At 38.4% G+C, this 12,519-nt stretch overlaps 2 non-coding genes across 2 annotated transcripts; both read right to left on the bottom strand.

The window, feature by feature from the left end:
* Positions 1-1,329: 1,329 nt before the first annotated feature.
* On the bottom strand, positions 1,330-1,402 carry Trnaa-agc (transfer RNA alanine (anticodon AGC)). Its single transcript has one exon. It is a non-coding gene; the product is annotated as a tRNA-Ala (tRNA).
* Positions 1,403-5,951: 4,549 nt separating this feature from the next.
* On the bottom strand, positions 5,952-6,024 carry Trnaa-agc (transfer RNA alanine (anticodon AGC)). Its single transcript has one exon. It is a non-coding gene; the product is annotated as a tRNA-Ala (tRNA).
* Between the last annotated feature and the right edge of the window lie 6,495 nt (positions 6,025-12,519).

Below are 12,519 nucleotides of genomic sequence, written 5' to 3'. Positions count from 1 at the left end.
CCAGAGGCCCTCTCTCTCTCTCTCTCTCTCTCTGTTTCTGGACCATAGTACCAAGATACGGTATAAAATCCATGAAAAGACGAGTAAAGAGGATTATCGCTGGGATTTTCACTTCTGTCATACGACGATGTCTCTGGACCTATAAATGATGGTACAAGTTAGGTCAAACCGAGAGAGAGAGAAAGAGAGAGAGAGAGAGAGAGAGTCCTAATCGTCATTTTTTCTAATGACAAAGACATATATCTGCAATACTGAATCCACTTATCATAGTAACATAAATAAACATTTGTCCCTAGGGACAACATTGTACTTTCGTTCACGACAGTATTACCCGCCCGATCCACGAAAAATATCGGCGAAGCAACAAGTACAAGATAAAATCAGAAAGTTTAGAAAATAATTCTTAAAAATGTGGAGAATCCGGGTATCGATCCTGGTACCTCTCGCATGCTAAGCGAGCTCTCTACCATGGGAGCTAATTCCCCGACGTATTAAAAGAAACAAAATGTGTCATCACCAAGACAGCAACGATATTCGTGTAAACGAAGCAAGTTGTTTACTATAATCTTCAAAACTACGTACCCACTTCCACAAGAAAACGCGCTCTCATCCTCATAAGAGAGAGAGAGAGAGAGAGAGAGAGAGAGAGAGAGAAGGGGGGGGGGCATAGAGGGATTAGATAATCGAATACAAGCCTCACAGAGAATACTGGAATATGTACTGGAATGATGACATGATTTCACACAGCATTTACCAAAAATCAACGTGTGAAAAAGTTAATAGAAAATATAAATTGCGAGCATGAAGAAGAAGAATGGAAAAGAAACATTTGGAGAAGTTCTTCAACCTATCATAATGTTCTAAAAATTGATTATTAGTAATTAAATTTGAAATTGTCCAAAGGCGCTCTCTCACTCTCTTTCTCTCACTTTCTGGACCATAGTACCAAGATACGGTATAAAATCCATGGAAAGACGATCGAAGAGGATTTTCGCTGTGATTTTCACTTCTGTCATACAACGATGTCTCTTGACCTATAAATGATGGTACAAGTTAGGTCAAACCGAGAGAGAGAGAGAGAGAGAGAGAGAGAGAGGGAGAGAGAGAGAGAGAGAGAGAGTCAGTACTAATCGTCATTTTTTGTAGTGACAAAGACATATATCTGCTATACTGAATCCACATATCATAGTAACATAAATAATCATTTGTCCCTAGGGACAACATTGTAGTTTCGTTCACGATAGTATTATCCGCCCGATCCACGAAAAATATCGGCGAAGCAAAACGTAAGTTAAAATCAGAAAATTTAGAAAATAAGTGTTAAAATTGTGGAGAATCCGGGTATCGATCCCGGTACCTCTCGCATGCTAAGCGAGCGCTCTACCATGTGAGCTAATTCCCCGACGTAGTAAAGCAAACAAAATGTGTCATCACCAAGACAGCAACGGTATTCCTGTAAATGAAACAAGCTGTTTACCATAATCGTCAAAAGTACGTACCCACTTCCACAAGAAAACGCGCTCTCATCCTCATAAGAGAGACGGGGGTGGGGGGTGGGGGGAGACGGATTCCATAATCGAATACTAGCCTCATAGAGAATACTGGAATAGGTACTGGAATGTTGACATGAATTCACACAGCATTTACCAAAAATCAACGTGTGAAAAAGGTAATAGAAAATATGAATTGCGAGCATGAAGAAGAAGAATGCAAAAGAAACATTTGGAGAAGTATGGTATCCTTCCCAGCATGCTAAGTGAACTTTTACAACCTCGGCTAATTGCCGAATTCCTTTTTATAACATAATAAATGTGTCATCGCCAAGAGAAAAATAAAGAAGCTTGGCTTTACGGAACTATCCTTAAAAGACGGCTTAAGTTTTTATTATTTCACATCAGAGTGTCAAATATATAATTTTAATCATGTTGTGTTTGTTCCTATCAATGTCCGCAAAAAATGGACACACAAATAAATATAACACGTAGGAGAATATATATAAAAAAACTTGTTTTGAAGCCCCATATTTAATTATAAGATGTTAAAATGCGTTCCATGCGTGTATCAAAACCACATGTTGTTAAGATAAATGTTCTATTGTTTGGTATGAAAAAGACATCAACAACAATATAAACCATGAAATATCCCCCTCCCCATCAAAAGTAGCACTTCTTCATTCTCGTAATTTTACATTCTACTACTGTAGTTCATGTGTTATCATAGTTACAATGATCATATATATATATATATATATATATATATATATATATATATATATATATATATATATATATATATATATATATATACATAGATAGATATATATATACCACATACATTAAAATTAATATGGCTATTAAAATGTTGATAATAATTTGTGATCCGTTCATGGCGCAATAATACGCAACACGAAGACCCAATCCATGAACTTCTTAAACCTGAATCCCAGAAAATCATATTTACTAAGTATCTTTCAGAACCCTACAAATAAACACATTATTTAAACGATTAAAATGTATAGATTATAAAATTTTGCATCTTAATGCAAGTTTCCAATTTTGCAAGAAGTCCCATACGTACAATATCGTCTGCTACCCAACCTGTCAACTTGCCGCTAGAACGAGATTCTCAAGAAATTCCCCGGCGTATAGTCTGTTTCTAAATTCTTTAGTAATTTTTCCCCATAAGCAAGACGTTGTAAACACATTACATCCGATTCATTGTTGTTTCTATTCCAAATAATAGCTTGTATTTTTGTGTAAAATGTTGTAATTTACTAAAAGTTTTTTTACAAGATCAGTTTAGTTTGGTTAAGATCTCTTGCCATTTATTGGCATTGTTTCGCTGAATTTTGAAAACTAGCTATAAACCTGACTTAGTTACTCGACTGAACTGCTGACAGAAACAGTCCAAAGTAATGCTATTTCATTTCTATAGCCCGATGGATAAACATTATATCTTTTGAAAGCTGTACGCAGAATAGGCCAACATATCGCGAGCCATGAAAACACAGGGGCGGTATCCCGTGTATAAAAAATTAATATTATTTTGAACAGAATATTCTGGTGACAATAGCTTCTTTTCAAATGGTAAGCATTGACGGAATTTATTGTCGTCAATCGGTCTAATTGACCTTACGCCAGAAGGTAGATCGCTCCGCCTACCGAACACGTGACTTGACAACGTCTTAACCTCCGACAAACATTCTGTGGAAATGGCGGGCGTGATAACATTAAAAGATATACCAGACGATATTGGTGAGCAATATTTGTCATATGAAACAACACTGAGACAGCGACAGAAAGCGAGAGCATTTATCCATCGATTGCACTTCTCTAAGTTACGTCAGTATGCGGAGAACTCGCCCCCACGTATCTGGAGAAGTCGCCCCAGAGTGGTTGGAGAAGTCGCCCCAATTGGTTGGAGAAGTCATCCAAAAACTTGTTACCCAAATAACCTTTTTATAACAGAATTAAGTCATCTTTTACGTGATTCATATTTATATTTGTATATATACGCGATCACAAAAGAGATATTAACTAAATTAAAGCAATATCATAGTAATATTTATAAGGACAAAATTAAGTCTGTATATAATCTAATGAATGATGACAGTATAGTGATTAAAAAGGATGATAAGTCAAACACTATTATTATTGTGAATCAAGATGATTATGTTAAAGAAGTTGAACTTCAATAAGAAATTAAATAAAAAAGTTCAACATGCATTAATGAGATCGCGAAAAATAATAATTCCATATGTGAGGAATGTGATACTTTCCCTCTTAACATACGTACACCTCAAAAATAGCAATTCCGTATGTGAGGAATTTGATACCTTCCCTCTTAACATACGTACACCTCAATTCTACATATTACCCAAAACTCATACAAATCCTGACCATAATTTACCTTTAAATTATCCCGGACGACCCATTATATCAGGTTGTAGTTCATATACTGAAAACCTATCAAAATTTGTTGATAGTGTTTTACAACCTTTAACGAAATCACTTCCTTCATACATTAAAGATACAACTACTTTCATTAAAAAGTCGAAGTCTGTTCCACATCTATCTGATAATTTCAATCCTCGTATCATTAGATGTAACATCACTATATACCACCATTCCGCATTCAGATGGTATTGAAGCGTGCAAATATTTTCTTGATAACAATCCTAATAATAGCACACTATCTAGCGAAGATATTTGTGAAATAATAAAAACTTATCTTGGAAAATAATTATTTTCAATTTTATAATACGAATTACATACAGATAATGGGTATTAATATGGCTCCTATATACTCTTCCCTTTCATGGGTGAATTAGAAAAGGATTTTATTCAATACGAAAAGTTTAATCCATCTCTTTGGTTCAGATTTTTAGATGACATTTTTATGATCTGGAAGCATTCAACTGAAGAACTGAAAAAAATTATTGATCGCCTAAATCATTTTCACCCGACGATTAAATTTACTTTTACTGCATCTAGTACGCATGTTTCATTTTTAGATGTAAATGTAATAAAAAATGTTGATAACACTATCTCTACAAATATTATTAAAATGCATCTAATGATTTGAAGAGCAGAGCAAAAGGGACAGATAACACTTATTTTTCGTTAAGTACACAAGTGGAACTGATCAAATGGAAAAGTTGAAAAATTGCAAATTTGATAAATTTAATAAGTTATTAAGTTGAAGAAAAACAACAATAAATAAAGTCTTAACCATGTGGCTGTATCTCAGAATTAGTATACATGATCCTTGGGGCGACTTCTCCAGGCGAAGTGGGGCGACTTCTCCGAACCGTTGCGAAATTTGTAAATATATACAATAGCCGAGTCCATATCGATAGAAGCAGCTTGTCGGAGGAAAATGGCGGACGTAAACAGTGCCTGGAGGTGTGTATAATAGCGCTCGCTGATTGGTCAATCGAGCAGAATGATTGACAACTGGCGATAGGTCAATTGGGTATGCGTTTTGCTTCAATATTGGAGACGGAAACCTCATGTGCGCAGAAATGCCCGACAGCATAGTATATAAGGATATTTGAAATTGAGTGTTCCCTATCGATCAATGATGAATTTCCACACATGAATCAATAGTGACTTATGAAAATAACGATATAGAAGTAGTAGAATTCCAGTTTTCTAAATGAATTTAATGCAGTATTCAATTCCATCGCAGTCCTTTCTGCTTTAGGTTCCTCCTCCCCGTTGATGATTAAAGGACAAAATAGGCAAAAATGTGGAGTGAGAGAAAAGAGTTAGGGCTAGATGAAAAGCTTGAACCTGAGTTTAGACCAAGTAATCTGCACAAATATGGTTTGTCCTAACGGTATGTGTACACTTTTCTTGGGATTTATCAACGATGTTTTTATACTCAATGATACAAAGTTGCAAAAGACTGTCAACAATATACGCTAACTTTCTTGGTTACAAGGCACACATACTGTAATGTGTTTAATGTTTTGTCTATGTTGTTCTTCAACCTATTATAATGTTCTAAAAATTGATTATTAGTAATTAAATTTGAAACTGTCCAGAGCCCTCTCTCTCTCTCTCTCTCTCTCTCACTTTCTGGACCATAGTACCAAGATACGGTATAAAATCCATGAAAAGCGAGCGAAGAGGAGTGAGCTGTACTTTTCACTTCTGTCATACGACGATGTCTCTTGACCTATAAATGATGGTACAAGTTAGGTTAAACCGAGAGAGAGAGAGAGAGAGAGAGAGAGTCAGTCCCAATCGTCAATTTTTGTAGTGACAAAGACATATATCTGCTATACTGAATCCACATATCATAGTAACATAAATAAACATTTGTCCCTAGGGATAACATTGTACTTTCGTTCACGACAGTATTACCCGCCCGATCCACGAAAAATATCGGCGAAGCAAAAAGTACAAGTCAAAATCAGAAAGTTTAGAAAATAAGTGTTAAAATTGTGGAGAATCCGGGTATCGATCCCGGTACCTCTCGCATGCTAAGCGAGCGCTCTACCATGTGAGCTAATTCCCCGACGTATTAAAACAAACAAAATGTGTCATCACCAAGACAGCAACGGTATTCGTGTAAATGAAACAAGCTGTCTACCATAATCTTCGAAACTACGTACCCACTTCCACAAGAAAACGCGCTCTCATCCTCATGAGAGAGAGAGAGAGAGAGAGAGAGAGAGAGAGGGAGAGAGAGGAAAAGAGAGAGAGATTCCATGATTGAATACAAGCCTCGTAGAGAATACTGGAATAGGTACTCTAATGTTGAAATGAATTCACACAGCATTTACCAAAAATCAACGTGTGAAAAAGGTAATAGAAAATATGAATTGCGAGCATGAAGAAGAAGAATGCAAAAGAAACATTTGGAGAAGTATGGTATCCTTCCCAGCATGCTAAGTGAACTTTTGCAACCTCGGCTAATTGCCTAATTACTGTTCATAACATAATAAATGTATCATCGAAAAGACAAAAATAAAGAAGCATGGCTTTACTGAACTATCTTTAAAAGACGGATTTTTTTATTATATCACATCAGTGTCAAATATATCATTTAAATCATGCTGTGTTTGTTCATATCAATGTCCGCAAAAAATGGACAGACAAATATATACAACACGTAGGAGAATATATATTTTAAAAAACTTGTTTTGAGGCCCCATAATTAATTATAAGATGTTGAAATGCGTTCCATGCGTTTATGAAAACCACATGTTAAGAGAAATGTTCTATGGTTTGGTATGAAAAAGACATCAACAACAAAATAAACCATTAAATATCCCCCTCGCCATCAAAGGTAGCACTTCTTCATTCTCGTAATTTTAAATTCTGCTACTATAGTTCATGTGATATGAGAGTTACAATGATCATGTGCAAAATTAACTGTTTTCTATTGGGGTTTTATTCTTATACTCTCGTAAAGGTTATTTTATGAAAAAAAGCAATATTGTTTCTATTGATTCTTTTATTCTTACTATATATATATATATATATATATATATATATATATATATATATATATATATATATATATATATATATATATATATATATGTATATATATATAGATATATATAGATATATATAGATATATATATATATAGATATATATATATATATATATATATATATATATATATATATATATATATATATATATATATATATATATATATATATATATATATATATATATATATATATATATATATATGTAGTAAAGTGGGCCACCCTAGCGACAATGGAAATTAGCATTACAGAGACCCCTGGGCCACTCTAGCGACAATGGAAATTTAACATGGAGAAAAATCGTGGGCCACTCTAGCGACAAGGGAAATTAACATGGGGAATGGACTTTGGGCTTGTCTACCGACAAGGGAAATTGAACATGGGATTTTTTGTTTGTTTTTTTTTTTTAAAAAAAAATTTTAAAAAAAAATTTAAAAAAGGGGTAGGCAATGGAAAGGCTATCTCTTTTCGAGAAATATGGCTGGCCCTGAAAAGGGCCTTTGGGTTTATGTTAATATTAATATTAACATAGATGGCATCTGTCACATCTTCTTCTTCTTAAACTCCTTCTAACTGCCGGTCCATACACAAGTACCCTCTTGAGACATCCTTGTCTTTCTATATAAACTCTCCTCATCCATAGACTAGTATCTGTCCTATCAACAACAGTCCACTTGGACCGGACATACATGAGCATGTCCGTCCTGAACATCATTGTTGACACAAGGGTTGAAGATTGAACGTCGGTCCACATCTTGAGGCTCCGAGAACAGGTGAATCAATGCAGTGAACTGCGCTTATTTATAGGGACAGAAAGGATTGAAACGGATTGAGTTCATTCACCAATCCGAACACGCGTTACAAAATTCAGTCAGCCCGCATCCAATCCGAAGAGAGCAGTCTGTGACGTCACGTGGCCTATATAGATTCGCTAGCGCTTGTGTGCAGTCAATCTATGCGACAGTGATTCAACATGACGGAAACTCAGAAAACGATCCATTGGGGTGCAACAACAGGGGAGACCGCCCAAGGGAACCCGGACTTACTTTCAGAAGAGGTGAATTGGGATTTTGTGGATTTTCTCTCCTCGCAAGAATTTGTTCCGGAACCTTCGTTACCTTCTTCATTACCGCAAGTGGAGAATTTTAGACAGAGACAGAAAGAAGAATTGGAAAAATTTATACAACGACAAAAGGAAGCGGAACAAGCTTTTCTCCTACAGCAACAGCAGCAAGAAGAAGAGGTAAGAAAAAAACAACAGCAACAACAGCAAGAAGAAGTAGCAGCAAAGAAACAAGAGGGTGAAAATCAAACGGTCACGGTACTGTTGGACATTTTAGCAGAGTTAAGAAGTCTGAAACAAATGTATCAGACTTCTTTATTACGACCGAAGAGAATACGACCTTCCCGAGCTAAACACGTCAACCCTGTGACTAAGCCTACCGTACCACCCTTAGTGATTTCAACCCAATCATTATCATCATCATCAACATTACGCAGTCCAGAAGTAGGCCTTGGCCGTGGCAAAGGCTTAAGGCAGTTAAAGTTGATTGCTTAAATTCACCCCTTCACCATGAAGAAAAAGGCCCTTTTCAGGGCCACCCACATTTCTCGAAAAGAAATACAATTTCAATTTGCCAATAACTCAAAAAAACCCCAAAAACAAACAGTCCATTTTACCCCTATAGTACGTGTCTTTGTATGAGTGCGTGAGTGTCATTCTTATTTTAAAATCAAAACTCAAAGACACTTACCTTATATCATTAATTTATTCTTTTATCCATTTTTTACAATCCAATTCACAATTCACAACACAACACTTTAATAAAAAGTTCATTGACTTCTTCTTTCTCCTTGTTTAGTCTCTCTGTTTTTTGAATTTCTTCACCGTTTTTTCCTCATTTTCTTCCCTTCTTCTTTTCTTCTTCTTCTGTTTCTTTGCCTCTTGTAAATAGAATTGTCTTCTTTCTTCCTCTTCTTCCTCTGAAGAATCCCTCTCTTCTTCCGAAGAATCCCTCTCTTCTTCTGAAGAATCCCTCTTTTCTTCTGACTCCTCTTGTTTCTTTTTTGGGCAATCTGGAGACCAATGTCCTTTTTCTTGACAATAATAACAGGTATCTTGACTTTTGTCTTTTTTAGTCCCTGTTTTTGTTCTTTTTTGACGGTCTGGACACTCTGAAGACCAATGCCCTTTCTTCTGACAGATATAGCAAGTATCTTGACTTTTATCTCGAAAGGAAGGAGAGTAGTCCGTAGGCTGGTCTGAAGAGAATTTTCTAATGACCCCTCGCAAAGCTCTGACGAAACGTTCCATCTGGTTAGTCTCTTCCATCGTTGTGCTCGGCTTGAGAGTGAAATGAATAGTGAAAGGACAAGACTCACAACCTTTTTATATACGCTGGTCTGCTATGACTATAAAGTAACTCATGGTGTTTGAACTTGAGTCATTTGACTTTTTGCTTTCAAGATGAAACGATCTAATTCATTCGAGAAGAAAGAAGAAGAAGAAAGCAAGAGGCAGAAACGTGATCTATCGCCTCGTACCAGAGCTGAAATCTTGGCACAAATTCATGCCAGTGATTTTGAAGAGGACATGAGTGAACCAGAATTTGAAACCTCTAAACCAAGTTCACCACCCTTAGTCAACCCTGAAAAATACTATTCCATTCGAGAGACGGAAAAGCGCTCCTCTAGAAAATTTAGAGCCACGGCTTACACCTACACGGTGAAGTTTAAAGATTTCAAGGCCGACGTACCCTTGGAGAAAGCAGAAGGGTTCATCACCGAGATGTGGGATTCTTTGCTCACCGCACTCAAGCGACAATGCCAACCCAAAGAAGACGATCGCTTGACACTATCCATAGATCACGACGGTTTGAAATCCCCTGTTTGGATCGAGTTTAGCAGACCCGCAGAACTAACCCCTTCCAAAATCATGGACAAGATTCAACACGTACAACAATCTAATGACCAGTTTGACATCACCGATGGTAAAGCCACACTGAAAATGGCCCACGTCTCTCTTCCTCAAGGGACAGGACGCAAAAAGATGTTATTGGTGGACGACCGTCGCAACACCAAAACAAGTCTCGTCCGAATTAACAACCCTCAAGACCAGATGTGTTTAGCCCGAGCCATCGTGGTGGGACGAACCTATGCCAACAAGAACGACACGGTAGAATGGAAAAGAACCTGGAAAACCATTCAACGATCCGATCGAGCCAAACAATGAAACGAAGCAGAACTCCTGTTGCAACAAGCCGGCCTGTCCAAAGACACACCCTGTGGCATTCCTGAGATGCAAAAATTGCAAGATGTCCTAGCTCCACGCTACACCTTGAAAGTGCAGCCTCAGGAAATGCGCGGGCCTCTGTTGTTTCGAGGCCAACATTTTAAGGACGGAAAATACATTCATGTTTATTATCACGATGACCATTTCGATACCATTACCAGTATCACTGGATTCCTGGGATACAGATATTATTGTGAGAAATGTGATTATGGTTATAACAATCGAGAGCAACACAAACATTGTGGATGGAAATGCCCAGGATGTTTGGCCTCTCCACCCTGTCTGAGCGAAGAACCAGTGCCTTGTTCGACTTGTCTGCGCACGTTTGTCAGCCCTACCTGTTACCAACAACATCTGAAGACACAAGGTTCACAGAAGAAATGTGCTTGTCAACTCCTGAGATTGTGCCCTACGTGTGGACAAGGCATACTTACCAACAATGCCAAGGCACACGTATGTCGAGGAAAGAAAAAATGTCACATTTGTCACCACATCGTGGACTTGGAACACGAATGTTACGTGCAAAAATACCAACCCCCGCCAGAGAAAGAGGACGGTCACAAGAAGAAAGGCAATTTCATCTTTTTCGATTTCGAATGCATGCAAGAGACCGGCATTCACATCCCTAATTTCTGCGTGGCTCATCGAGCGTGCGAGAAGTGCATTCAAGAACCTATCTTCAGTCATTGCCCTCACTGCAGCAAGATTCCTGGAGGGCGTGAAAAAATCTTTCGGGGACCGAACACGTTAGCCGATTTTGCCCAATGGGTTTTAGACCCCGTCGACAAGACGTGGAGCCAAGAGGACATCGAACGTTACGGAGATTGTCATCGTCATGCCACGGTGATAGCTCACAATTTCTCCGGATACGATGGACAGTTTCTTTTGAGGTACTATACGGAACAAGGCACCGAGCGTCCTAAAGTGACTTTGAACGGAGCCAAAATCATTTTCATGCAAGTGGGACAAGTACAGTTTAAAGATTCGATGAGCTATTTGGCCATGCCTTTGAGTCGAATGCCTAAAACGTTTGGAATGACAGAAATGGCTAAAGGGTACTTTCCACACTTTTTCAATACGGAAGCCAATCAACATGCCGTTCTACCCCATTTACCTGAGGCTCACTATTACGACCCCGACAACATGCGTACCGAACAACGAGAAGCTTTAAACGCTTGGTACCAGGCTCACGCCTCGGACCCTTTCGACTTTCAGGAAGAAATGCTAAAGTATTGTCGTTCCGACGTGGACATTTTACGGCGTTGCTGTGGAAAATTTCGAGAACTGTTCATGGAACACGGAGGGGTCGATCCTTTGAAAGAAGCTTGCACCATTGCCAAAGCGTGTTCCTTAGTGTACCGCCAACGATTCATGCCTGAAAACACCGTAGCTGTCATCAGCCCTCAAACGACCCACTATGTCAAGCGTCAATACTCGGTCAAAGCCCTACGCTGGTTACATTACTTGTGCGACAAGGAAGATAAATGGATTCAGCATGCCCGCAACGGAGGGGGTGAAAAGACCATCGGAACATATTCGGTCGATGGATGGGACTTAGAAAACCCCAAGATCGTGTACGAGTTTAACGGCTGCTTATTTCACGGATGTCCCGTCTGCTACCCTGACCGTGACACTAAAAATCAGTTTTTACAACGGACCATGGAAGACTTGTACCAGGACACTTGTCAGCGTCGCCTAAAGTTAGAACAGGAAGGATACCAAGTGGTGGAAATGTGGGAACACGAGTACGATCACCGTATGAAAACTGATCCCGAGTTTAAACGCCTCGTGGAAAGTTACCAGTTCATGGACCCGCTGAACCCGAGGGATAGTTTGTACGGAGGAAGGACCAATGCCACCTGTTTGCTGTACCAAGCCGACGAAGAGAAAGGAGAAGAAATCAAATACTTGGACGTGTGTTCGCTGTATCCCTACGTGTGCAAATATTGTCGCTTTCCTGTAGGGCACCCGCAATTGTTCACGGAACACATCGACCTGAAAAACATTCGACAATACGAAGGCTTAATCAAGTGTAAAGTTTTGCCTCCCACGAACCTATACCATCCCGTCTTACCTCACCATTGTCAAGGCAAACTGATGTTTCCCTTGTGCCGTACTTGTGCCGAAACGTGCAACCAAGACCAACCTTGTCAGCACAGCCAGGAAGAACGGGCCTTGACGGGAACCTGGGTTAGCGTAGAATTGTTCAAAGCTCCG

This window comes from Sinohyriopsis cumingii, chromosome 15, assembly GCF_028554795.1.
Source record: "Sinohyriopsis cumingii isolate HCF-2022 chromosome 15, ASM2855479v2, whole genome shotgun sequence".
Lineage (NCBI taxonomy): Eukaryota > Metazoa > Mollusca > Bivalvia > Unionida > Unionidae > Sinohyriopsis > Sinohyriopsis cumingii.
This window is presented reverse-complemented; position numbering and strand designations above follow the sequence as displayed.